This window comes from Acartia tonsa, chromosome 7 (assembly GCF_053477335.1).
Source record: "Acartia tonsa isolate MP-2025a chromosome 7, ASM5347733v1, whole genome shotgun sequence".
NCBI lineage: Eukaryota > Metazoa > Arthropoda > Copepoda > Calanoida > Acartiidae > Acartia > Acartia tonsa.
This window is the reverse complement of record NC_137266.1, coordinates 35,371,324-35,397,430: the sequence shown is the minus strand read 5'-3', so window position 1 is coordinate 35,397,430 and position 26,107 is coordinate 35,371,324. Positions and strand designations below refer to the sequence as shown.

General features: G+C 31.0%; 1 long non-coding RNA gene across 1 annotated transcript; it reads left to right on the top strand.

Annotated features, from left to right (window-relative positions):
• The first annotated feature begins 5,833 nt into the window (after positions 1–5,833).
• Positions 5,834–25,717, top strand: LOC145324290 (uncharacterized). Its single transcript, XR_013881229.1, has 3 exons — positions 5,834–5,969; positions 24,993–25,053; positions 25,633–25,717. It is a non-coding gene; the product is annotated as an uncharacterized LOC145324290 (long non-coding RNA).
• Positions 25,718–26,107: the final 390 nt, after the last annotated feature.

Sequence of the window (26,107 nt, the reverse complement as noted above, 5' to 3'; positions counted from 1 at the left end):
CTCTTGGAAGGGTGGTGGTACCCGCCCCCAAAATAATTATAAACCTTCCTGGGACCAATGAGTAGCTAACCTGTTTAGGAGAACCCGATCGGTTCAGCAGTTAGCGAGATCCTTCGGTAAAAACAAACAGACAGACAAACAGACACATAGACTAAGACAAACACACATCCTGTTACTTTATTATAAGGATAAGAATAATTCTAAAAAAAGTAAATACATAATGTCCCTCTGTCATTAATCTATAGTTTGAATCAGCTAATACCAAAAACGAAATTAATTTGAGAAAAAAATCACGAACCCTATTCGTAATTTTAGCTGTCGTTGGGATTCAACACATAGTAGAATTGACGACATCTACATCTGCCACCCAAATATTTTTTTAGATGTATTTCGCTTGTTGGTTATACCTTATTACTGAGTTTAAGTAAAGTCTAGACCATAAGAAATAAAACATTTTACACTTAACTTACACTTAATTTAACATTTATTAGACTAGTCTCCAAATTTTTTTATTAACATTTTCCTATTCCTAAGCTCAACAATTTTTTTTGGATTTCAATTGATTGGTTTAATCCTAAGTATCCTATCGTTTCAACCGTTTCACAGAAGGGTAATTTGTGTATCATCATTGGGGTTGTCAAAGAAATTATCAGTAATCGTCTTATCCCTTTAGATCCCTGGTCTTATAGAGCATTTCTGTAAGGTTTGGGTCAACCAAAATAGAAAATTCACAAAAAACTCAAGGAATAATGAAAAGCTTTCCTTATGGCAATTGTTATAAGCCATAAAACCATTTAAACCTCTAAAAATCAAAACTACCTCATAAATGTACAATTTCTAATCTTTCAGGGAAAGCTTACAGGAAGGAAGAGACATTGGGCTGTTTAATAAACTAGTCCAAAAAGTTTGATAATAACGTTTTCTTATTCGTTGACTTAACAACTTTGGGGACTTTCATTGAATTTTTATTAGGTTGAGTGTTTAAATGGTTCAACCCCTAACATCATTGGGAACGTACAACAATTATTCGGCCTTTGTCTTATCCCTTTATATCCCTGGAAGCTTACGTGGGAACTAAAAAGGAAAAATGATTATTTTTTGAAAAATATTTATAAAAAGGAATATTTTATGTAAAAAGAGTTTGTATGTATGTATGAGTGTGTGTAAAAAAGGGCCAAACTGTGCTATCTTTCTCTTGGATATCTTTATGGAAATGAATTTCTAAAAGTTGAAGTAAAACTTTATATCTATGGTACTAGATTATTTCATCTCTTAGTTTTTCGATATATTTAAAGAAAATTATTAAAAACTATGATGTGACTTATAGTGAAATTCTCATAAAGAAGTAAATCATTTCTAATAATATAAACCTATCGGCCAGTCGTAACGGATAGCTGTAATCATATAATACAGGAATGTTGAAGTACATCACATTAATACATCAATAACATCCTAAGACTTAAATCTGAAAATAAATAGCGTTTAGGGTGAAGCGTTTCAACCCTACAAAGCGAGTTCAATTCAAAAGAGCCCCTAGCCTTAAGGATTCTATCAATAAAGTACTACAAGTAGTTACTGTTTGAAAGTTATATTTGAACTGAATACATATACAACAAGTTAATAGCTTTATATACAAAACAGATTACAAATGGGTTAGGTAGAGAATGGGTGTGGAGAAGATGGGGGAGCCTCAGCCAGGTGAATAGTAGGGGGGTAGGTTCCGGTAGGGGGTAAGGTAGACGTCCCCCCGGAAAAGGGTAGGTTTCTGGAACATGCAGAGGGGAGGGGCAACTCCCTCCCCATATCAGCGGTGGATAAGTTGACCGCTTTCTTTGATGATCAAACAATGGCAGAATGGGTTGGCTAGAATTGTGATAAGTAGGGGATTAACGTCTTGGTGTTATCGGTAGTCCCGGAGCATAGCATGCTCTAGGAAAGGGCCCATCTGTCTGTCCGACTACCACACATTGGACATGTTTAAAGAAATGTACTCTGAGGTATTAAAGGATATAAAACTTTGAAAATATAATTTTTAAGAAAACATTAGATCGAATAAAGTGGCACCATTCAATAAATGTATGCATCCCAAATTTATTGACTTTTCCTACAGTAAAACTTTGATTTTATGCCTTGAAATTCAAACTATTGTGCTCTAATAAATTTCAAATAGATACCATATCAAAGAATTTAGGACCAATATCAAACAAGTGTCATTGTGTTCATATGTAGCGAAGCATAAAAAATAGAAAATGTAAAAAAACATATATTTGTCTTTGTAATGGATTTATTATTACTTGGATATTAAACCAGATAATCATGTACTCTAATAAAGATTAATCTAGTAGCTGGCTAGAATAACATCCTTTCTCATCCACCCCCTTTACTCCATCTCCTCACATCCTACTGGATGAACGAACTGACCAATAAGTGATGTCAATGTTAGCAACCTAAATTGACGTGCGAACTAGTTTTTTTTCATGTGATGATGGTATATGAGGTACAGACAGACCCCAATTGTAGAGTTACTACGCTACTAAAAAGCGTATGATAAAAGTTTATTCATGGATTTTGTATATTTTTCAATAAAAATAAACATGAATATGAGAAAGTTGGCCATACCAGGGATCTTAAGGGATAGGATAATGGCCAATTAATTGATGTACATCCCCAATGATGACATACAAAATTGTCACTTCTGTAGATTAAAATAAGTGGGTAAAATGTTGTTAAGCCAACGAATAAGAAGACGTTATTATAAAACTTTGGGGACTAATGTAATAAACAGCCCATTGTTCACTCTCTCTCTGTCCATAGCAAAGGATTCAATGTAAAACAAGGATAACAACACACATAAAACCTAAATGATCAACATATTGTTTCATCCTTATACTAGTTGATTCGCTCCTAGCCTCTAGGGTAAAGTGACCTGTGTTAGGAAACTAGCCTAAAACCAACCCAAAATATCTATATAAAATCTCTAAAAAGTATAAACCAATATTCGGAAAGGTCATTTCCAAGATCTTAAGCTTCTTATTATTTTATAACATAGGATAACAGTGTCTCTGTGTTTGAACCAAATATCTCGCCAAGTGCTTGACCGATATGGTTCTCCTCTACACTCACCTCCCACTTCTCCTCTCAAGTGCTCTTAGAGGTCTCTAGGGGCTCAGCCGCTAGTAATAATTATCGCTACAATGCTTTTACATATATTGAAGAAGCGTTCCTTATGGTAATAGTGTTCCTTGTCAGTCTTTAACTAATTGCTAATGTTTTTATCTAAACAAAAAGATGTTAACGGAACGACTGAAAGATTTTGATCTATATTGGCGCGTTCAAACAACTCTAACAAGAATGAGTATATCCATCAAATCATATATGTTTGTCCGTTCAGTTTTCGTTGATCAGTTGAAAAAAATGTTTTTGTCAAAAAAAAGTATAAGATCAGCATGTCTAAAATGGACGTATGGACTTTCTACAGTTGAAACGCTTCTTAAATCTTACTTAACTGTTTAAGGGAGCACCTTGCAAAGTTTGAAATCAAAAGACTAATTCTGACAGGTCTAAATGAACCAAAAGAGCTAACCTAATTAAATTAAACCTTTTTACCATCAAATGCTGAATTTATTTTTAAGTGGATAGTTTAGCCATAGAAGTGCTGTATACACATGCTCAGAGCATTAAGTAAATATATGCTTAAAGACTCGGGTCTCGGCAGCTGTCACTAAACCGCCAAACAGAGCTGGATCTTTAAATCATTTTAGTGGTGAACCAGATCGGGGGGGGGGGGGGGGGCAAATTTCAGCCAATCACAGCGAGGAATTTTAAAAATGCCGCGCTGTGATTGGCTGACATTCTGCGCACCCCGATCTAAATTACCATTAAAATGATTTAAAGATCCAGCTCAGGTCGACAAATTCATGGAGATTGGTTGTCATAAAACTTTGTGATCTAAAGAGATAAGACAAAGTCCGATAAATAATAATACACAAAATTACCCATTCTATGATTACAATTAGTGGTTGAAACGGTGCGGTGGGACGCTCAACCTAATTAATCAACCTATCAAAATTCAATAAAAGTCCCCAAAGTATTATACCAACGAATAAGAAAACTCTATCATAAAACTTTGGTGACTAGTGTAATTAACAGCCCAATGTCTCCTCCCTCCCTGCATAAAACTGCTGATAGTGAAAGCTACGTTTAGGAACACAACAGCTGTCATGCGGCTGAAAAAAGCGATTGTTTTGCGGCTGACGATCCCTTCAAAGTGAAGAAGAAGCAAAAACTGTACTAATTTATAATCATAATCTTTTACATGGACAGTGTTTTTACAAAATTTCAATATTTTAAAGATTATACAATATAATTAACATATTAGTTGTTATGGTTCTTTTTTTGTTTTCAATATTCTTCAGAAAATTTCAGATCCAACGCTCCAAGTAAAATAGTCAAAAACATTTAAGATATGAAAATTTATAAATTACAGACCGTCGTGCAGTTTTGAATTTTCCATGGCTTGAATTTAGTAATTTATCTAATTAATTAAAAACAAGTATAAAGACAACAAAAAAAGCGCAACCTACGCAATATTGACAAATTTATCTAACATTATTTAACTTACATAACAACTAATTAAGTTATACTTCTATTATATAGTTTTACAGGAGGAAAAAATGAGTTATAGTGTATCTTTGCTACTTATACACTTTTTCTTACTATTTTTCATAAAAGCTGTTTGTTAGTTTATAAGCACATTTCGATAATGATGTGCGCTCATTCTTAACAACCTCTGAGCTATTCCGTCGCAGGGATATTAAGGATCATTGTTCCCAGGAAGGACGGGGACAATATAGACTGTTTATTACACTAGTCCCCAAAGTTTTTAATAGCGTTTTCAAAATCGTTGGCTTAACAACTTTTAATGAATTTTGATTGGTTGATTCATTAAGTTGAATGGTCAAACGTTTCAACCAATAATTGTAATTTACAGAAAAGGGAATTTTGTGTATCATCATTGGGGAATGCAAGTTGGAATGTACATCAATTTATCGACCATTGTCTTATACTTTTAAAACCTTACATTGTTCCACAGTTTATGTTTATCAGGGCTTAATAATGACGGCTTCATATATAATTTTTGTTAGGGCTTGTCAGTGCTAAATTGTCTTAATATAGAAAATTATGTGACACACATAAATTTTTCTTGGTAATACAAATTATTTCAAATCCCTTTTTTCATCAAACCATCCTTATAAGCTAGATCTAAATATATATATATATGTTATATTTTGCAATGTAATTAAATAAAAGTAAACTAGAATGTCAAATTTTTATCAGTTTTAAATTTATGTTAATATCAAGGATGACAACATCCTTAAAACTAAGTCAGACTGTCAGACAAACAGGTATTGTCAATTATAGAATCATATTGCCTTTCATACTAAATAGACATTATATTATTTAAAACAACGAACAAACAATATACTTCAAAATATCTTTAATTGTAATTGAAGAGGTGCTACGCTTCTAGCATTATACATAATCGATTTAGGAATCACCAAGTCAAAATCAATATTATCAAACATTGCTATTAATTTTAAAAATATACCAAAAACACAAATTGCATAAGTTTAACGCAACAACTTGAGTCAAAACCATATGTTTGCGTCAACGTCTCCCGTATTTTACGTGCATGTGCGTCACGTGTGTGTATGTGTGTGTGTGTGTGTGTGTGTGTGTGTGTGTGTGTGTGTGTGTGCGTAATGCTTCTAAAGATAGCTCCTATGAAGTACAACCACAAACTTATCATAGTAAGTTATTAGACTTGAAGCCAGCCATATGTTTGGTACACAGCGGTGAATTGGTTAATTTTACATACAATTATAATAGTGATATCATAAATAAAGAAAACACACAGAAAAAAAAACATTTGATGCTGGTTTAAAATGAGGTCTATATTTTTATTGTCGGTAAGAATTCTTATTTTCTAAATAAATATAAATTTTATAAAAAGCGCAGCTTTTCTATGATTAGAATGATTTTGTACGTTCGTCTGTCAGTCCGAAAGTCCATATGTATGAAACGGATAGATCTGGTTGGTATTTTAGTTGTATTAGAATCTTTCGATCTATTGATTACCAACTTTTCTTTTGTAAATAGGTAAAATTTAGAAAGCATAGCAACTTTACAAGAAAGTCAGGAGGTAAAGCGTTAATTTAAATAATAACTTAATTTTTTTCTTGAGTTATTATATCTATTTTATTTTTGAAATAGTGATTCTTTAGACAATCGTAATCGTAGCATCTTTACAATTAATTCTTAATGTTTTAAGTATATATCTATTCGAAATATAATCCACCGCTCTCAATCTTAGTGTAACTAGAATATAAATTGATAAGAGACGTACATTTTTTCGGTGCACCCCCCCCCCCTTTCCGTTGTAAAATCCTGTGAACACCACTTCTACCTGATGGGTGATTGGTCAAGCTTCGCTTTTACTAATAATCTTATCCTGTTTAATATTATAATGTGTTAAAAGGTGAATCTAATGTTGAATTTTATGTGGTTACATGCAGTTGGTTTTTTTTACTTGTTGTTTGAAGCTAACCCCTCTATGACTGTTTATTAAAAACGTCTGTGAGTCCGTCAGTTTACTGGATGTTTTTTTTCTAGGCATAATTTTCTCTACTGCTATTAAGGATAAGGATGCCAAATTTTTTTAGAAGTTTCTCCTGACCAAATCGAATCTCTTCTACATTTTATTTAATTCGCCCTTCTGAAAATATGTGATTTTTTGTGTCCTTTTTCTCTCTCTTTAATTATATGAGCAATAAAAATGATTTCTTTAAATTAAAATAACATGTTTTGATACTTGTTTATACATAAATACAAGATTATAATATGCATACAGGGATAAAAAAAATTACAACCTCAAGTTATTGTACTTTGATTTAGATGGTCTAACTTATGTGTAAAATATACATAAACTATTCAAATACTTGCCCATAAAGTTTTATAATAACGTTGTTTTATTCATTGGCTTACCAACTTTGAAGAAATTTTGATTAGTTAGTTCATTAAGTTAAATGTCCAAACGTTTTAATTACTAATTGCAATCTACAGAAATGGTAATTTTGTGTGGATATTTTTTGGTTATTAGAAAGTAGCCTGCAACAGATTCATTCTTATTTTTTACCCTGAAATTAATATTTTATTAATATGATGGATAAGTTTAACATAAAATGAAAGTATGTTTTATATATGTATGCTTCTACCTAAAGTTTTTCCCAGATATTATTAATCTTAGAAATTTAAGTGTTTGGTGGGAGCCCCCTCCCCCCTCATTTTTGTGAAAACCCTAAATGGTTGAGCGCAGCTATACAGGAAATAATGTACAAACAATAAAAGTTAATTATGAATATTTCATACAATAGTTGAACGTTTAATAATCTACATATGTTTTATGGCTTTTAAATACATTTTTAAGACATCAAAGTACAAATACGAAACTAATAAAGTAAAGCTTTGTTAATTCATAAAGAAATTTCAAGCTATTTGCAAGAGGGTTTGCATCCAGGGATCTAAAGGGATAAGACAATTACCGATAAATTAATGATACTCAAAATTACCCTTCTCTAGATTAAAATTAGTGGTTAAAACGTTTGGACACTTAGTCAACCAACCAATCAAAATTCGACAAACTATGAATTTCAGTATGCACTTACATTCTCGTTCAGAAAGGTTTGATCCAGTGTGGAAATAAATCGGATTTTGAACCATAAAAAATAGCGACAATTAACCAAAAAAACACTTCGTTTTCTGGAAAATACACTTCTATAAACCTCACTAAAATAAGTTTTTAGATCTATGACCTCTATGATCTACAAAAAGGAATGCAAAACAAGCGGATATTGTGCCTTTATAATTTTATCGTCATTATAGGTTGCTAAATTAGTCCTCATGTATTGGTCCATTCGTTCATCTATGGTCAAGGGAGGGGTTGGGTGGTATCGTTAAATTAACCAGCCGTATCAGGGTATTCGAGAATCTCTCAAAATATCCACTTTTTCTATAACTATAAAGAAGTTAAAAAGAGGATGATATATAAACTAAAGATGATTTCAGTGACTTAAAGAAATTGTCAAGGTCCAAATAATATATAGGATAAACGATTATCAAAATATTTGACGTGCAAAAGGTTTTGACAAATGGCCGGGTTGTAAAAATATAAGTGATAAAAAATAGACCCTTTCTATATTAGGTAGGGTGTTAACAGAATTACCCCTTTGCTTAGAAAATCCCATTTACACCATACAGTTTCTTACAGACTGACGGAGTGACAGACGAACTGACATTTCAAATTATAGAGTAGCTTCCTAATTAGTTTAGTTTTGTGTTTTGCTGCTGATCGTGTTGTCCTTGTTTAAATTAAGGTGTATGATTTTAAAAAAATCAGTTTCAGCTCATCACCTAATCAACAAAGAAACTTTAATATAATATAGATCTATTTCCTCATGAATGTATGATGCTGCACATTTTTGTGTGGTTTTCAAATCAGTTTCAAAATCTGTCCCACTAATGATAATTCTAGTTTTTAGAAGCACAGCTACTTTATAATTACTTATCTCTATCTCCAAATTGTGTGAACTTTTAGCTTTTTTTGTCTGTAGCTTAAGACTTCCAAAACTACTGTACCTATTTAGTCCTCCTTTTCAATCTTAATATATTGCCTTAGACTGCTTTATTTTAAGATTTAAGTCTTAGTGATGGTTTTAAACTATTTTTTTGTTTTTCCCTTTTTATTTCATAGTATCTAGATGCTAGAGCACAGCCGCTGGTACAAATAAAAGGGAATTTAAATAGAGAATAATGAAAATGGAGTAATAAAGTTAATATAACAACATTTAACAATATCTTGAAGTTACAAAGTTACAAAAATTTGGTGTAAATTATCTCAAAATTACTTACTTAATAATCAAAATGTTGAAATAAATCCACAGTTGTAATAATAATAATAGAGTAATATTTCTAAATATGTACCTATTTGTTAAAGGAGTAATCATGTAAAGTTTAAAATAATTAATGCAATTCCTAAAATACTTAAATTGATAATAGCTATCCGTTCCAGACGGACGGAACGACACTAAATGTAGAAAAGGTTTGCTTGTAATAATATGTATTTTGTATAACAAGCCCTCTTTTGTTTAGCGACATCATTAATAAAAACATCTTTTTTCAAGAGTAGGGATGCAGGGGTGTGTGGATAGCACAATGGCCGATAAATTAAGGTACATCCGCAATGATGATACACAAAATATTCCCTTCTTTAGATTATAATTAGTTGTTGTACCGTTTGTACACTCAACTAAAAGAACCAATCAATCAAAATTTAATAAAAGTCCCCAAAATTATTAAGCCAACAAAAAAGAAAATTTTGTTATAAGACTTTGGGGGACTAGTGCAATAAACAGCCTAATGCTCCCTCCCTCCCTGGGTTGCAGGCGTGCATAGATAGGACATTGGACAATAATCAAATCTTCTCTTTAAATAATTGTGAAAATCTGCCTTCAAATAGTAAAAATTTGATAAAAGAAAAGTTTGCTCCTTTAAAATAGATGAAATATCAAATATTTTTAGTTCTCTCCCTCCCTTTCTCTCTGAGGTCTATGCCGGGAGGATGGGGACATTGGGCTCTTTATTACACTAGTCCCCAAAGTTTTATAATAACTTTTTATCATTTGTTGGCATAACAACTTTCGGGACTTTTATTGAAATTTGAATGGTTGGTTCATTTAGTTCAGTGTCTAAACGTTTCAACCACTAATTTTATTCTACAGAAGGGTAATTTTGTGTATCATCATTGGGAATGGAGATATGCATCAATTTTTCGGCAATTGTTTTATCTCTTTAGATCTCTGGGCCTATGACATATTACAGTTAGGGAGTTGAATCCATTTTTATAGAAGCAGAAATATAATCTATGATTATGGTTTGGACCCTCTAAAACTGTAATCTACCTTTTCACTTTCCCCTCTCTTGGTGAAGATATCTTCAACGCCTATACGATTTTTGAAATGTAAGATTCTACTTTCCCTTCTCTTGGTGAAGATATCTTCAACGCCGATACGATTTTTGAAATGTAAGATTCCACTTTCCCCTCTCTTGGTGAAGATATCTTCAACGCCGATACGATTTTTGAAATTTAAGATTCCACTTTTGCCTCTCTTGGTGAAGATATCTTCAACAAGAGAGACAAAAGTGGAATCTTATATTTCAAAAATCGTATCGGCGTTGAAGATATCTTCACTAAGAGAGGGGAAAGTGGAAGGGTAGATTACAGTTTTAGAGGGTCCAAACCATAATCATAGATTATATTTCTGCTTCTATAAAAATGGATTCAACTCCCTAACTGTATTAAATGGTTCTCTAATTACTAATTCTTGTCATTAAATGAATTTCTGTCTATACTACTGGTGATTAACTGTCTGTCATTGTTAATTGCTGCGCTACATTTGCATGGGAACACTTTGTTTGTAAGCAAAACTTTTCTAAATATTGATGTGTCGGGTACGTACGTCTGATAATAATTTAATCTATTTCAAACCTTTTGCGAGGGAATTCCTGTAATAAAACTAAATAGGTAGTATTATTTGAAATGACCAAAACGTCCTTATGTTCATTTAAGACATGATGATTTTTAACTTATTCTTGCCCAATAGCCCCATTGATTTTATATTATTATATTACTAGGACTGTAAAGCACACTTGTATAAAGCGTATCATATTTATAAAAAAGTCTTATAAATGTAAGTATGTCTATACATGTTTGTTCTAATATCAGATTTGATTAGCTTCGCTATATTTGCATAAGAGCAGTATTGTTTCTTTATAAATTAACTCATCATTTAGATGAGTGTACATACAAACCAAATTAAAAAGTAAATTTCATATATTTTCCCCTCTGACAAACGCAGCTACCCTATAATTAAGTATGTCAGGGGCCCATGAAAACCAGATTTATTGAATTGAATGGAAACTTACACCACGTCTTAACACGCAAACGTATTATTTTTGAGAATTAAGGGTTTGTTTTTCAAAAATGTGTTTATATTATGTAAAAATCCTGTAATTTTTCTAAAATTTGATTTTGTTGTTGGCTTTTTTAAACATTTATAATTAGCTTACTTGAGAAAATACCTTGATTTGTAGATTACTATTTAGAATGATTTCTTAAAAGAAGATTAACTGTTTTACCTTTATTTTATTACCAAAATTAGTTTACAAAAATCTTTTATTTACAGTTTCATAAGAATATTTAAAATCAGGGCTCGACAGCCTCGCTTCGCCTGTAAGCCTCAGGAGAATCATCCTTTCAAAATTTAAAATGAGATGAATGAAAGTCTAAACCTCACCTAAAAATGGCATCCCTCTTCAAAGCACCCAAACGGGTTTAAATTTTAGGCTTAACCAAAGCTGCAGGGCAATGGTTAAAATATTCAAATATGAAAGTAAAATCTGATTTCTATTACCATTGATCGAATACTATCATAAAATATTGATATTTATAGACTTTTCAAAATAATTTCAAAGTTAAAAATATAAAATTAGAATAAAAGAAAGTTTAAAATATATATTTAACATTTTCTTTTACACTGAAAATCCTCTTTTTGGAAATTGCAATTTCATTAGTTTATTTGTAGGAATACTTTTTGTTACTCTAAAATTCAAATTTAATTCCCATACTTTGTTAATATACTCGTGGCTACGATTCTAGAGGTTTCTAGGGGTACTTGAGAAAGCTTTATTGGTAGGAGAAGAGAGAGGATTTTTTTCTAGTGGATATATTTTTTGAAGGGTTTTGGTCTCCACAAACCATCACTGGACTTATAATGAGCTTCACTGTAAAGGAGAACCTGATTAGTTCAGCGGTTAAGGATATTCTTTGGTAAAGACACACAAACAGACAGAAAACATCCTGTTTTTTTAAAATAGGGATAGCTTGTCTAATTTCTCTATCTATCTATCTATCTACCTATCTTTATAATTTTGATCTAATTTCATGGTAATATTGTAAATGTTATATGAACATTATATTAACCTAGATTTACCTCGCATAGAGGGACAATTTATCAGAGAAAAAAAAATATTTTCGAGACTTTTGAATTCAAATTAATAATATGTATAACTCTGATTAAATTGTAGCAAATCATAAATCACGAGAAACTCAACAATGAGTCAAGTACGTACGTCTTTATTAAGTACATTGCATTCAAAGCAGTTTTATGACAGAGGTGTATTTTTTAAGGCTTTACTTTTTTGGATAATGTCATCCTTTTTCATAAATCTTCAAATGAAGCTCAAAGTTTTTTTTTACTTATTTATAATCCCCTTCTTTCAAATATCAGCCAAATTCCTTTTACATTGAAGTTTAGATTTTAGATTTAGAGCATCACATATTACAGTTTATTACTTCATAAATATTAATAAAAAATTTGAATTTAAAATATCATGGTTCTATTAAAGTTTCTAATTATTGTACAAAAATTTTATTCCTGTTTTAGAAATAAGGGTTGTAAGTAATCTTTATGTTAATTTTAATTCTGGGGTAATTATTTTTAGGGATAAGAAATTTTGTTTTACCGCCTTAAACTTCCAAAAAAAGCTCAAGAACAGGATAAGGCCAAGCAGGGTTAGAGCTCACTCAATGAATGAATGCAGCAAAGCAATAACTTTTGTCTTATATATGACCATTATTGTTTTCTTTAAACATGAAAGTAAAAGAAACATTTTCAAAGATAAAATAAAAAAACTCAAGTACAAGGCTAACTATAATTATAGAGTAACTTTTCTTTTAAAACAGATTTGAAATAATTTTATCATTGTTTAATCAATGTTTTCTTGCAATATCTTCCTTTTATAATAATTTTAGCTAACTCATGATTTATTATGATTAAAATCTCCAGATGGGGTCAACTTACAAAACGGATAAAATGTGGATTAGCACAAGAAAATGCATAGATTATTTTGCTGTAAAGTTTTCTGCAAATATATATTTATATTTCTATTTTAAAGAAGGTGTATCAACTTTTCTTTTTATAGCTAGCCGGTTCTTTTAGTAAGTAGTAGATGTAAAATTTTTCATAGAATTCAGATATGCAATCGGTTTTTTTTGTAGACCTCTTATTTTTTAAGTAATTTAAGTTTAAAAAAAAAAAATTAAGTCGATTTTAAGGTACTAAAATGCAACAAAAAAAAGAAAGAAAATGGCCATTATGAACAAAAATAGTAAGATCTTTAATTTGACACCTTACTTTTTCAATTCTGTCAGGTAATTATTGAAAAAATCGATTTTTTTAAACCCACGAGAATAAAAACTTTGAACTTAATTTTATTATTTCACAGATAAAAAAATATGGATTCATATATACCTTTAGAATCAGAAAAATATTACGAATTCATTGTAAGCAAAATTGAAAAAAAAAGTTTACAATATAGTATATAAACTACAATAAAAGGAATTATATGAAAATATCATATTATATTGTACAGGCAACGTCTTAATTCTTGAATTGAGTATAAAAATGGGAAGGGGGTAAAGAGGGGGTAAAAAAGGGAAGACGATAGTGTTGCCTGAACAAAAAATACAATTGGCCATTTGTTTAATTTTTAATTTTTTTACTTTTTTTAAATTTTGCTTACAATGGATTCGTAATATTTTTCTGATTCTAAAGGTATATATGAACTAGGGTGGGTCGATTTTGGAGTTTTATATTAGTAGACATTGGCGAGGGTTACTGGGCCAGTATAAAAACCTGTGAAACTTGAAAGAGGTTTTTTAATCCAAAAACAACAGGCGCGCGGGGGGGTATAAAATGTGCCCGCCCCCCCTATAAAACCAAAAATTGAAATTCCTTCAAACACAGGCATATTACATATCAAAATGACCGCATTGAAATGCTGATTACAGATCTGAAAACCGTTTTGAAAAATATTGATTCAGTCTGAAATTATTTTCAAATAACCTACCAAAATGAACAATTTTGACCAAATCAGCTGTTTTTAGGTACTTAATGAAATCTTATTCGAACTAGGAGCAATATTTTTCAAATCGGTTTTCAGATTTGTAATCAGCATTTCAATGCGGTCATTTTGATATGCAACATGCCTGTATTTGAAGGAATTTAAATTTTTGGTTTTATAAGGGGATGGGCACTTTTTATACCCCCCGCGCGCCGGCAGCTATAAAAGCCAAGTCACTTTTGAAACTTGAATGGGGCTTATCATACATATATATGACTTCCGCAACTTATGATAACAGTAAAATCTAAAAAAAGGGGGAAATGGGCCCACCCTAATATGAACCCATGTTTTTTATGTCTGTTTGAGAAAATATTTAGGTCTAAAGTTTTTATTAAACCGAGGTTAAAAAAATAGATTTTTTCAATAATTACTCAACAGAATTTTAAAAGTAAGGTGTCAAATTAAAGATCTTACTATTTTTGTTCTTACTGGCCATTTTCTTCTTTTATTTTGTTGCGTTTTAGTACCTTAAAACCGACTTAATTATTTTTAAAAAAAACTTAAATTACTTAAAAAATAAGAGGTCTACAAAAAAACCGATTGCATATCTGAATTCTATGAAAAATTTTACATCTACTACTTACTAAAAGAACCGGCTAGCTATAAAAAAAAAGTTGATACACCTTCTTTAACAAAAAATAAATATACTTTGCTTTTATAAAGACCCATTCAATTTATTTTAGGCAAATTCTTGAAATAAATTAGTGGTGGATATACAATTTTTTACTTTTCTTTCATTAAACCTGTTGGAGTTATGGTGTATAAAGATGTAATTTTTTTTTACTATTTAAACGATTAGCAACACTGTTTTAAAACCTAAAGAGGGTTTCCTAGATTTTTTTAAAATACATGTAAAGACAAAAGGCTAATCAAATGAGTTATTTTCATGAAATGAAAAATTGCTGATACTGAAGATTCTGCGGCTAAATGCGGCAGTATAGCCATAAAAAATGAACTTAGGTGATGATTAAACGGATATTGATGTACAGCCCCCAATTTAATAAACAAAATTATCATTTCTGTAGATTAAAATTATGGATGGAGAAGTTCTTAAACTGAAAATCAGTAAAACAAAAAAAACACGAATAAGTTGTCTTTTATAAAATATTGATAACTAGTATAATTTTTAATCTAAATGTCACCTTACTCCTTTGCAGACCACATGACTGTATAACCGACCGACAATGTTAATTTTAGATTAGCTTCTGTACTATTTAATAATAAGAATCTTATGAGGAACTACAATGATACAAAAATGATATTAATAATATATTATTATGAGATAAATTATTATTATTTCATTATTTATGTGTAATCATTATTATAACTTGAAAATTAACCTCAATTATTTCAATTACTATTTTGTTTCTTACTAGCGAATGCGCCCCTAGAACCAAGGGGCTCTGTAATCAAAGGGGGTAAGGACGGAGAGATGACCTAAAACTCTCAATATTAAAAATATATTAAAAAATAGCCTGAAACCATTCCAGAACCTTCCCTAATATGGAGAACTCAAACGGTTAAGCTGTTATGAAAATATTAAGCTACAGACAAAGAAAACCTTACTACTTTACATAATAGGATACAATGTTTACCATAACTAGCGTAGCTACTCAAGGACTGATTGAACATCACCATGTCTGGAATTTGTCAGGTTTTTGTCCATATTTTCCTTGTCTATTATTATTAAAAACTTTAAGGGGCGTAGCAGATAGTATATATATTATAAATAAAGAATATTTCCTATTCAATGAACCTGCCTATAATGTATTAATACTAATTATTGCTACGCTACTTATCGGCCATACATTTTGTTAAAATTATTTTTAAGAAGATGCAAAAATATCATGATTATTTCCTAGTAGGAAATATGTTTAAAAATACATAATTTTCAACCAAATCTTATAAACAGAATTAGTTAGCATTAATAAAGTGGCATGCATTTCATGGTCATACAGATATATGAATGAAGCTAATAAAGCTATATTACATATAATTATGATAAGTCAGTGCGCATGTTCTTGTTGCATAAAAGTATAGGGATGTAGGGGACATGGTTTATTACACTAGTCCCCAAAATTATATAATAAAGTTTCCGTGTTCGTTGAATTAAGAACTCTGAGGACTTGAATTTTGATTGGTTGATTCGTTTCAACCACTAATTATAATCTATATAAAGGGAAATTTTGTGAATAATACTTGGGGATGTCCATAAATTTATCGGCCATTATATTATCCATTTCATCCCTGGTTAACTAAATGAACCAACCAATCAAAATTCAAAAATAACGTATAACAAAACGTTATAATAAGACTTTGGCGAATAGTCTAAATAACAGCACAATGTCCAACTATTCCCTGCAAATATCAATGTTTAATGTGCTGTATAATACTTCACTGTTTCTATTAAATAAAGATAATAAATTTTGGTATATTGGGTACTTCAGTTATCCGTTTAGCCCTGATTTGAATAGAATTAGTTGTTATTATAAAGTAGCGCATTCATTCTATTTATATTATTTAACAAGGATGTTACAGTTCTTCATTTCTCAGTAATATCAACACATTTAACAAAATATTTCTAATTAGTTTTGATGGTGAGTGAGATTTTGAAAATTATAAAAAGGAGAATTTTTTATCAGGTCTTGTAAATAATCACTGAAATAATATTATTTTGCTAAATAAAATAAAAGTAAATTATTTAATTTGGTTATTACTGGGAACTTAAAGGATAAGACACTGGACAATAAATTGATGTACATCCCTAATGATGAAAAATAGCACGTTTTAAGATTAAAAAATATTTGTTGAAAAATATTGGCACTATTAGTTCAGAACCAACCAATAAAAATTCAATAAAATTATCCAAAAATTTTGAGCAAACAATTGTAATTTACTGGTAATGTCCCCTCCCTCCCTGGGTTCGTCAGATAGAATGATAGACAAACGGACATTTCTAAGTTAACGAGTAGCTTCTCTTTTATTACTAGTACTGCAGGTTCTTATGCAAAATCTTAATCTTGAAATCATATCAAATTGTTAGACCAATCCAATAAATAATTTTGTTGTAATTCTGAATAAGTTTTATATTTAGCTATGATGAGATAATTTGATCAGCTCCTAATGGATTTCCTATTTTAGCCCTAGTTTCCTAAAGTGTACAGCAGATAACCCAATTATTGCAGACCCTTTTTTCAGCTACTCCGGAAATTTGTGAAAACAAAGAGATTTATACATTATACATTCAAAATTTTAATGTTCAAAATTTTAATTTTTTTTTGGAAGTTTGAAGCTTTTTTAGCTAATAGCAAATTTTGAGATAGGACGCGGACGCTAGGTACACTTTCGGAAACTAAATTGGAGTTCATCGATAATTTGGTTAACATGAAGTGTTCCTTCAAATATGCATAAGAAAATGTTTTTTTAAATAGCAAAATATACAAAAAAAAAACAATCTCAAAATTTAGTTTTTTTTACATATATTTTTTTAAAATCCAGCGGTTTGTTTCCAGCAAAAATGGGACGGATTCAAAGCCGCAGTGGGAAAAAATAACTTACGATACTGTCTTATGCATACTACATCTCATAACTATGTTTAATACGCGAGTGCTATTTTAGGAGAATTATGAATTTAGTTGAAACTCTGTAAATAACATATGGTTTTAGATTTCTTGTGCACTTATTATATTTATTTATCAGGGATAAAGAGATATGACAAGCAAAATTAAAATTATATTTCCTCCTTATTTTTACTGCTTTAATATCTTTAATAGTTAGAAAGAATGAGATAAGACATTGGTAATAAACCCTTCTGTAGATTACAGTTAGTGGTTAAAAAGTTTGGGCACTCAACGTAATGAACCAACCAATCAAGTCCCAAACGATGTTAGACTAACGAATAAAAAACGTTCTTAAGGAACTTTGGGGCCTAGAGTCTCTAACGCTCCCTTCCTCTCTGAGGAAAGGTTTAAATTTAGTATATCTTTTAATTTTTGTGTGTTCCCTTCCTCCATGAAACATGCTAACAATATTAATAATTATTATTTGTTTATTTAATTACATTTATTAATTGCGGTGTCTTACATCTTATTGTGATTAGTTATATATCTTTCGTCTAGTGAAATCTTATTTTAAACTGTTTTTTTTTGGTTGTAGATTAAATTAGAAATGCACTAAACTTTCAAATCTGTTATTGAATTCTGCTTTTTTGTATCGACTTTGTTGATTTTCAAAGACCCAATTAAAAGTCGGCACGGGGTCCACGGGATTGGGACATGCAGTTATTTAACCCCTCCCCCTCTATGGTTTTACTTTAATTTATCAACAAAGAGCAAACAAGTAAACTAAATATGTCAAAAATATACATTGTAGAATAAAATGCGGCAACAGGTTTTTTTTTTATAGATTATTTATAGACAAATAAATACCAAAATAGTTATATTTTCAGCTACTAAAGGCAGAGCTTTAACATTTTAGTTTTGGGAAAAGAATTTCCCCCCTAAATTTCTTTTATTGATTATTGTGGCAAAAATCTTAAAGTAATTGAAAAGCCAATGATATTATAATAAAATTATCAAAATATGTTTTTGTTAAAATAAATTATAAATAGAATGTGTATGTTTTAATTATCTAAAGCTTTTCAAGAAATATATACGAAAGATTGTATATTAACACTTTAGAACAAGTAACTCCATATATATTTTTATTATAATTAGCGGTTGAAACGTTTGGACACTTAACTTAACAACACACCAATTATAATTCAATTTAAGTCCCCAGAGTTGTTAACCCAACGAATAATGAAACGTTATTATAAAAATTTGGGGACTAGTGTAATAAACAGACTAATGTCCCATCCCTCCCTGGATTTTATTCAAAAATATTTTCAAGACAAACAACCCAACTTCCATATTTTAAGTTTGAAGGAAAAATATTTATAACCCCTGCAGGGCGCTGTATCTATAGAGGGGAATAATCCAAGCGGAAACCTTTACTTAAGCGAAACCTAACCTAAACTAAGCATAACATTTTTTACGGTTCGACGTTAACAAAAAAAAAGAAAGGTCTGAAATTTAATTTTTTGTGTTATGTTTTTTTTTTGTAACTGAAAAAATCCATAAATTTTTTCAATAATCCTGATAATTTCACTACCTTTAGTACACTGTTTAAACTGTATGATGTGGTCTCTTTATTACTACTAGGGTAAATATAATTATGCATTCTACAATACCATCACTAATACAGGGATATGATAATGGAAGATAAATCAATATTACTCTAAAAAATAAACATAATTACCCATTTTGTAATTTAAATTATTGGTAGAAAAGTTTGGAAACTATTAAAGTTTTCCGGATCATGGAAAGAAAACGAAGTCGAGGTTTTCATCGTATTTTTATGAAATAGGCCCCGCAGGGTTAGAGATTCCCGCAGGGGCTAGAAATAGGAGAAAAGCCAAAATACGATAAAACCCGCTTCTTCGTTTTCTTTCCATGATCCAATTTTCCTTAACCATAGGAATCTACTTACTTTGTTACTTTTGTTTCGTTTTTGAGATTAGTATCTTTTGAATGTTGTCATTCTTGTTTGATTTGTTTAAACAATGAAGATATTACTAGACTTAGGAGTGGTGTGAATATGGGAGGAGTAATTCAATATTTATATGCGAGTTGCACCATTTCAATATATTATTCAAAACGCCCAAGCTAATATTGTATCTTAAGCTCTTCCAGATACAAAATGCTAATAGCGAAATAAGATATAGGAACTTTTGAATAAAACATTATTAAACAAGGATGACAACATCCATAAAAGCGAAGCACTGAAACGGTAGGACAAACGGACATTAATACTTGTATAGTGTCTGAACTGAATAATCAGAATATAAAAGTATAAGATTCAAAGCAAAATTGTAAGTAAATTTGTTGAAAAACTGCTTGATACAGGATAATGTTTATGGACATACTTACATCTTTAGGGCTTGATTATAGATTTGCTTCGCTTAAAATATTGTTCTTTGTTGTCCCAGGAATCAATATACCAAATATCAGATCAAACGGATAATTAGATCATATAAAAATTTGTTGTTAAAAAAGTAGAAAAATCAACATGTTTAAAATGGACGTACGGACATTTTGGTAATGATTATAGAGTTGCTACGCTTTCTAAATCGTACCTAACTACTAAAGAAATCACCATGCAAAGTTTGAAATCGATAGGACAATTCTAACATGCTTAAATTAACGAATAAAAGCTAACTATCTCGGACGGACGTACGGACGGACCGACCCTAATTATAGAAAAGCTTCGCTTTTAAAAACGGTAAAATTGTATTTTTTATAATAACAATGAATATAGTTTGAAATGACACAAAATTATTGGAAAGATCTACCTAATCGCAGAAAGTTTGACCAAAAATAAACATAAAATTATTCGTGTTTTGATGTAGAGGAACGATTCTGACTAATAATAATATAGAGGTCATATATACAAAATTTGATTCATAACGCACAACAAATTTGATAATCTAAGCCATTAAAAACACATTTATCTACATATGTCTCTAAATATTTATATATAATAATATTTACATAACTTTTCTTTGTTAGAAAATTATAAATATTTTATGCTTTCTAAGACGCTAGCGGCTTCGCCCCTATCATATCTTTGAGTTTCCTTTCCCAGAGATGATTTGTCTTTGAAAGATTGAGGAACCCTTCTCCAAAATAATTTTTAATTTTTTCCTTGACCTATATAAAGCTTATCAGTTCAGAAATAAGCTAGATCCTTCGCAACAGACAAACATCCTGTTACTTTTATATAAGGATTTATGTATTCATATATTTTCTAACTTTGAAGAAACTTTGGCAAACGGCATAAAGCAGGTCTCGAAAGCTTCGCCTTAAGCCATACCCGCGGGGAGCGGCTATGATCGAAGACAGCCGCTTTTTCAAAGTCAAACATTAGCATAACTATATATAATGAAAAAGTTGGGTATAGTCCCTTTCGTAACATCGCGCCTTATGGGGCGATTCTTCGTATTTTTCACAGTAGCTTTTCTCCTATTTCTAGCCCCTGCGGGAGGCTGTAACCCTGCGGGGCCAATAACCTAACCCTATGGGGCAATCACCTAACACAATATAACCTAACCTAACATAAATAACCTATTAAAAGCCATTTTTAAAATATGATGAATCGCCCCATATGGGGCGATGTTACGAAAGGGACTTTTCCCAATAAATACTGTATTACAATTTGACTTTACTCATGGAATAAATTGTTCTTGTTAATTAATTGGAAGGTTTGTTATTTTAATTTACTCATGAAAGCGTCCCTAGCATCTGGAAGCTCATAGAATTGAGAACTAAACCGGTTCAGCTGTTATCAAAATCTAAAGCTACAGACTAAAAATCCTTCTACTTTATTTAAAAGAATGTCAATTAATTTGTTTATAAGCAAAAAACTATATTTTTCCTTGTAAAAATAGCAACATATATTTATTGTATGTATTGTTTTAGTTTTTATGTTTAATTATCTACAATTTAGGTTTCTATATTCGCTATTGTTTTTACTTGTTTGTAATTCATAACTTTTTACTTTTATTATCTATAATACAAAGTAGAATGATGTATGTCCGACTGTCTGTCCGTCCGTCCGTCCCTTAAGACCTCGGTAACCACTGAACCGATCGGATTCTACTATTCAGGGAATATAAATACTGGTCATGTGGTGGTTTTAGGCTATTTTCTGAGGGGGGGGGGAGTAGTGGGATAACCTTAGTTGGGGTACTTAATTTTAATTTTAAAAATTACCACTAGGGGCGAAACCGCTAGTTAAATTTTAAAGAAATACCTTCTAAGTAAATACTATAATAACTATTTCTCGTATTCATTCGAATCCGGTGGATAGGAACCGGTTCTCATCCATACGAAAAACCTATGCCTAGCTTCGTATTATATCTAGCTTTCTACGAATATAAAAATGTACAACCAAAAGATTAAAACCAATTTTTTTAGCCGGTGCCTTCGTCACCTCGGGGCTAAAAACTAGTTTTAATCTTTTAATTGTACATTCTATATCCGCGGAAAGCCGTTTATAATACGATGTGAGAAATAATTATTATCGTAGTATAGTCAGCTTTCCACAGATTTTAAAATTAAAAGATTAAAACCAGTTCTTAGCCCCGCGTGACCGAAGGCCCAGGCGACTGGTCTGTAATACGATGCTATACATGATTTTTCAGTATTACAGAGAACCGGTTCTAATTAGGGTTGGGCCAGATATTTTTTGGCCGGTTACCGGATACCGAATATACGGCTGATTTCAAATGCCAGATGTCCGGTATCCGGCCAAATTACCGGATATCCGGCCGGATAACCGGCCAAATTACTGCATATTAAAGTATCAAAAAAGGATATAGTCCCTTTTGTGGCAACGCACCTTAAGGGGCGATTTGTCGTATTTTTAAAATTGCTTTAAATAGGTTATTTTAGGTTAGGTTAGGTTATATTTGCTTAGGTGATTTTCCCGCGAGGTTAGAGCCCCCCGAAGGGGCTAGAAATATGAGGAAAGCTACAGTGAAAATTCGAATAATCGCTCCTTAAGGGACTATACCCGCCAAAATATACTTCATAAACTGGTGTTTTATTTGATAAAATTAAGGTTAAAACTTAAAAATTAAGTAACTTTAAATGACTTTCGAATTATGGGTATGACACATAACTGAGAGTTGAAATTTTTTTAATACCTCCTTCCTGGCAGGCACAGGATGCCAACAAACCTGGTAAGGTCATACAGGTAAAAAGTAAAAATATTTTTTTTTACTTAAACAAAGCATTTCATGTTATCTAATACTAAAATATCATATAGTTGTACATCCTCATATTAAATATAGGTGTTCAAGTCGATTTCAGGTTCCAGGTATAATCCTGCAAGTCCTGAACCTCCAGGTCTCCAGAAATCTTTAAACGGTTCCTGTGACCGCAAATTTTTACTTGAAGATTTCAAACTTTAAACTTAGGCTTTTTATATATCTTCATGACATATTACAATTTCATAAAATCCGTTGCCGTTTACCTTCCAACCGTCGGTTTGCGGCTGGCAGCTGCCAAGTACAACTGCCACCGCAAAAATATATTTTTTTGAGATTTCTAATATAATCTTTCATAAAGATAAACATATTCAGAAAAAAATGTTCTTCTAGCTTCAATAAGAAGAAAATTAAAGCCATTTAAGATTAAAAAAACAGAGATTTTTTTTGTAAAATATAAAAGATTATATTGCCGGATATCCGGCCCGATAACCGTCCACACCGAATATCCGGCCCAACCCTAGTTCTAATCCAGCGGAAATCGGCTTCGAAGTGATACTGGTAATTCCAACAAATACAAATAACAAATAATGGTTCAAAGCCCTTACTTTTTATAAATAAAAAAAACCTTGGAGGGAAGGAGCAATGACCCCTTAGATGTAAATTTCACCCAATGCAATGGAAATATTTGTATGGAGTTAAAATTTCCTCCCAAGCATAACTAGGACTTTTTAAAGTAACAATTTGCCTAACAGAAACCAAGAAAAAAACAGTTAAATCATTTAAATGATAGTGTGTGTTTCTTATTTAATCATTTTAATGTACATTTAATTACTAATACGCCTATTAAGTGGTATTCCAAGTAAATAGAAAATGAACAAGGATAAAAACATCTATAAGAAGGGAAGATAATAATCAGAAACAATTTAGAAAAACAACATTTAAACAGACGTACAGACAAGTTGATAGTTGAAGGTCTTAGTAGTGCATATAAAAAAGGGGATAAATTATAAAAAAAAATTGGCAGAAGTATCCCGAATGAAGTCATTTTCGAATTGTCCATTATGAAGTCATTCGGAATTTTTAGGCAAAAAGTTTTAAATTTATCACATTTTTTATAGGCACTATAAAGAGCCTTTAAATAAATAGATGGAAGGGCAAACACTAAGATCTATGGATTACCTTTGCTAATAATCAATATAACTGTAAGACTTCTTTTACTTGGGAAAATTATTCTCGGTTTTTTTCTACACATAAGTCTTCTTTTTCATCAAAAACCTTTTGTGCAAAAATCGGTTGACGTAAATACTTTTTAAAAGCGAAGCTTTTCTATAATTAGGGTCGGTCCGTCCGTACGTCCGTAACGGATAGCTTTTTTCGTTAATTTAGGCATGTTAGAATTGTCCTATCCATTTCAAACTTTGTATGGTGATTTGTTATGATTTAGAAAGCGTAGCAACTCTATAATCATTACCAGAATGTCCGTACGTCCATTTTATAAACATGTTGATTTAAAAAAATTTTTAACAACAAATTTTAATGGGATCTAATTATCCGATTTATCTGATTTTTTGCATATTGACTCCTGGCACAACAAAGTATATTGTTATTAGCGAAGCAACTCTATAATCAAGTCCTAAAAATGTAAGTATGTCCATAAACATTATCCTGTATCAAGCAGTTTTTTAACAAATTTACTTACAATTTTGCTTCGACATTTATACATTTATATTCTGATCATTAAGTTCTGACACTATACAAGTGTTAATGTCCGTTTGTCCTACCGTTTCAGTGCTTCGCTTTTATGGATGTTGTCATCCTTGTTTTATTTCATAAATAAAATTTATGTTAAAAAAACTACAGGGATCTTAAGGAATAAGATATTATAAAGATTTTAATGAATAGTTTCAAAGTTAAAGCAATTAAAGTTTGAACCAACCAATCAAGATTTAACAAAAGTAACCAAAGCCAAATTTTTAAAGCCATATAATGCAAACAAACTTTGGAACTTTGAGGATCAGCTTATTAATTTATAGCCCAATATTCCGTCCCTCCTAAAGTTAAAAAAGGTAATATTTATCATGTTTCATGATTTTTTTTTCAGGTAATAATATCAAGTTTATCATTCCACAATGTTAATGCAAACGAACAAAATTCAGGCTCAGGTAAATCTATCTATCTATCCTATTATATACAGTAGTAAGCTTTTTTGTCTGTAGCGTAGGATCTCGTTAACTGATAGGGTTCTCCTTTACGGTGAAGCTTCAGTAGTTTCTGAGATGGTTTTAGGCCATTTTTCTGCTCCTCCAATATAGATCCACTAGAGGCTAGGGGCACTTCCGCTTGTCTTCTTATAAATTACTTATTAATTACCTCGTAGAAACGAGGCTATTGTCCATGACACCCAACGTAAAGTCCAACAACCAAGGAAAAGGCATTCCTCTTGTTCTAACTTTTAAAGTCGTGCACCTGTTGTAGCAGCAGTAGGAACAATTTTTAACGTCTTTATTTGGGTCGGGGTGTTATACCGAGATTCGAACATATCATATCCTCGACAACGCGCAGATGCGCTAATTGTTTATGTATCTATGTATATGTTTCTATCTATCTACATACATATCTATCTATCTATCTATCTATCTATCTATCTATCTATCTATCTATCTATCTATCTATCTATCTATCTATCTATCTATCTATCTATCTATCTATCTATCTATCTATCTATCTAACTATCTATCTAGTGGAGACCATGTCTAAAGAGGAGGTGGACCAACTGGAGGAAGGAACTATAGTCCATAGTCTACATGCTATCCCACCACCCTATAGGAATGTAAACCATAAAATCTCTCAATATCAAGGGCATAGAAGATAATTTAAGATTCTGAGTAGTTAATTTCTTATTAAAAAAAATATTAAATCTTTTTTGTTAGGTAACTTTCATGACTTCGTAATTCTTGGCGTTTTTATTTTATTTTTATAAAACTATTAGAAAGCTTAATACTATTTTTATTTTTTTTTATTATTAAAATAGCAATTTCAAATGATTTATGATGCAACAGTCAACCATATTCCTATCCCCAACATGTTCAGCAGTATGTACCCTCAACCACTGTACAGCCATACCATCATAGTAAGTATTATAGTACAGAGTATGTACCATCAACCACTGTACAGCCATACCATCATAGTAAGTATTATAGTACAGCAGTATGTACC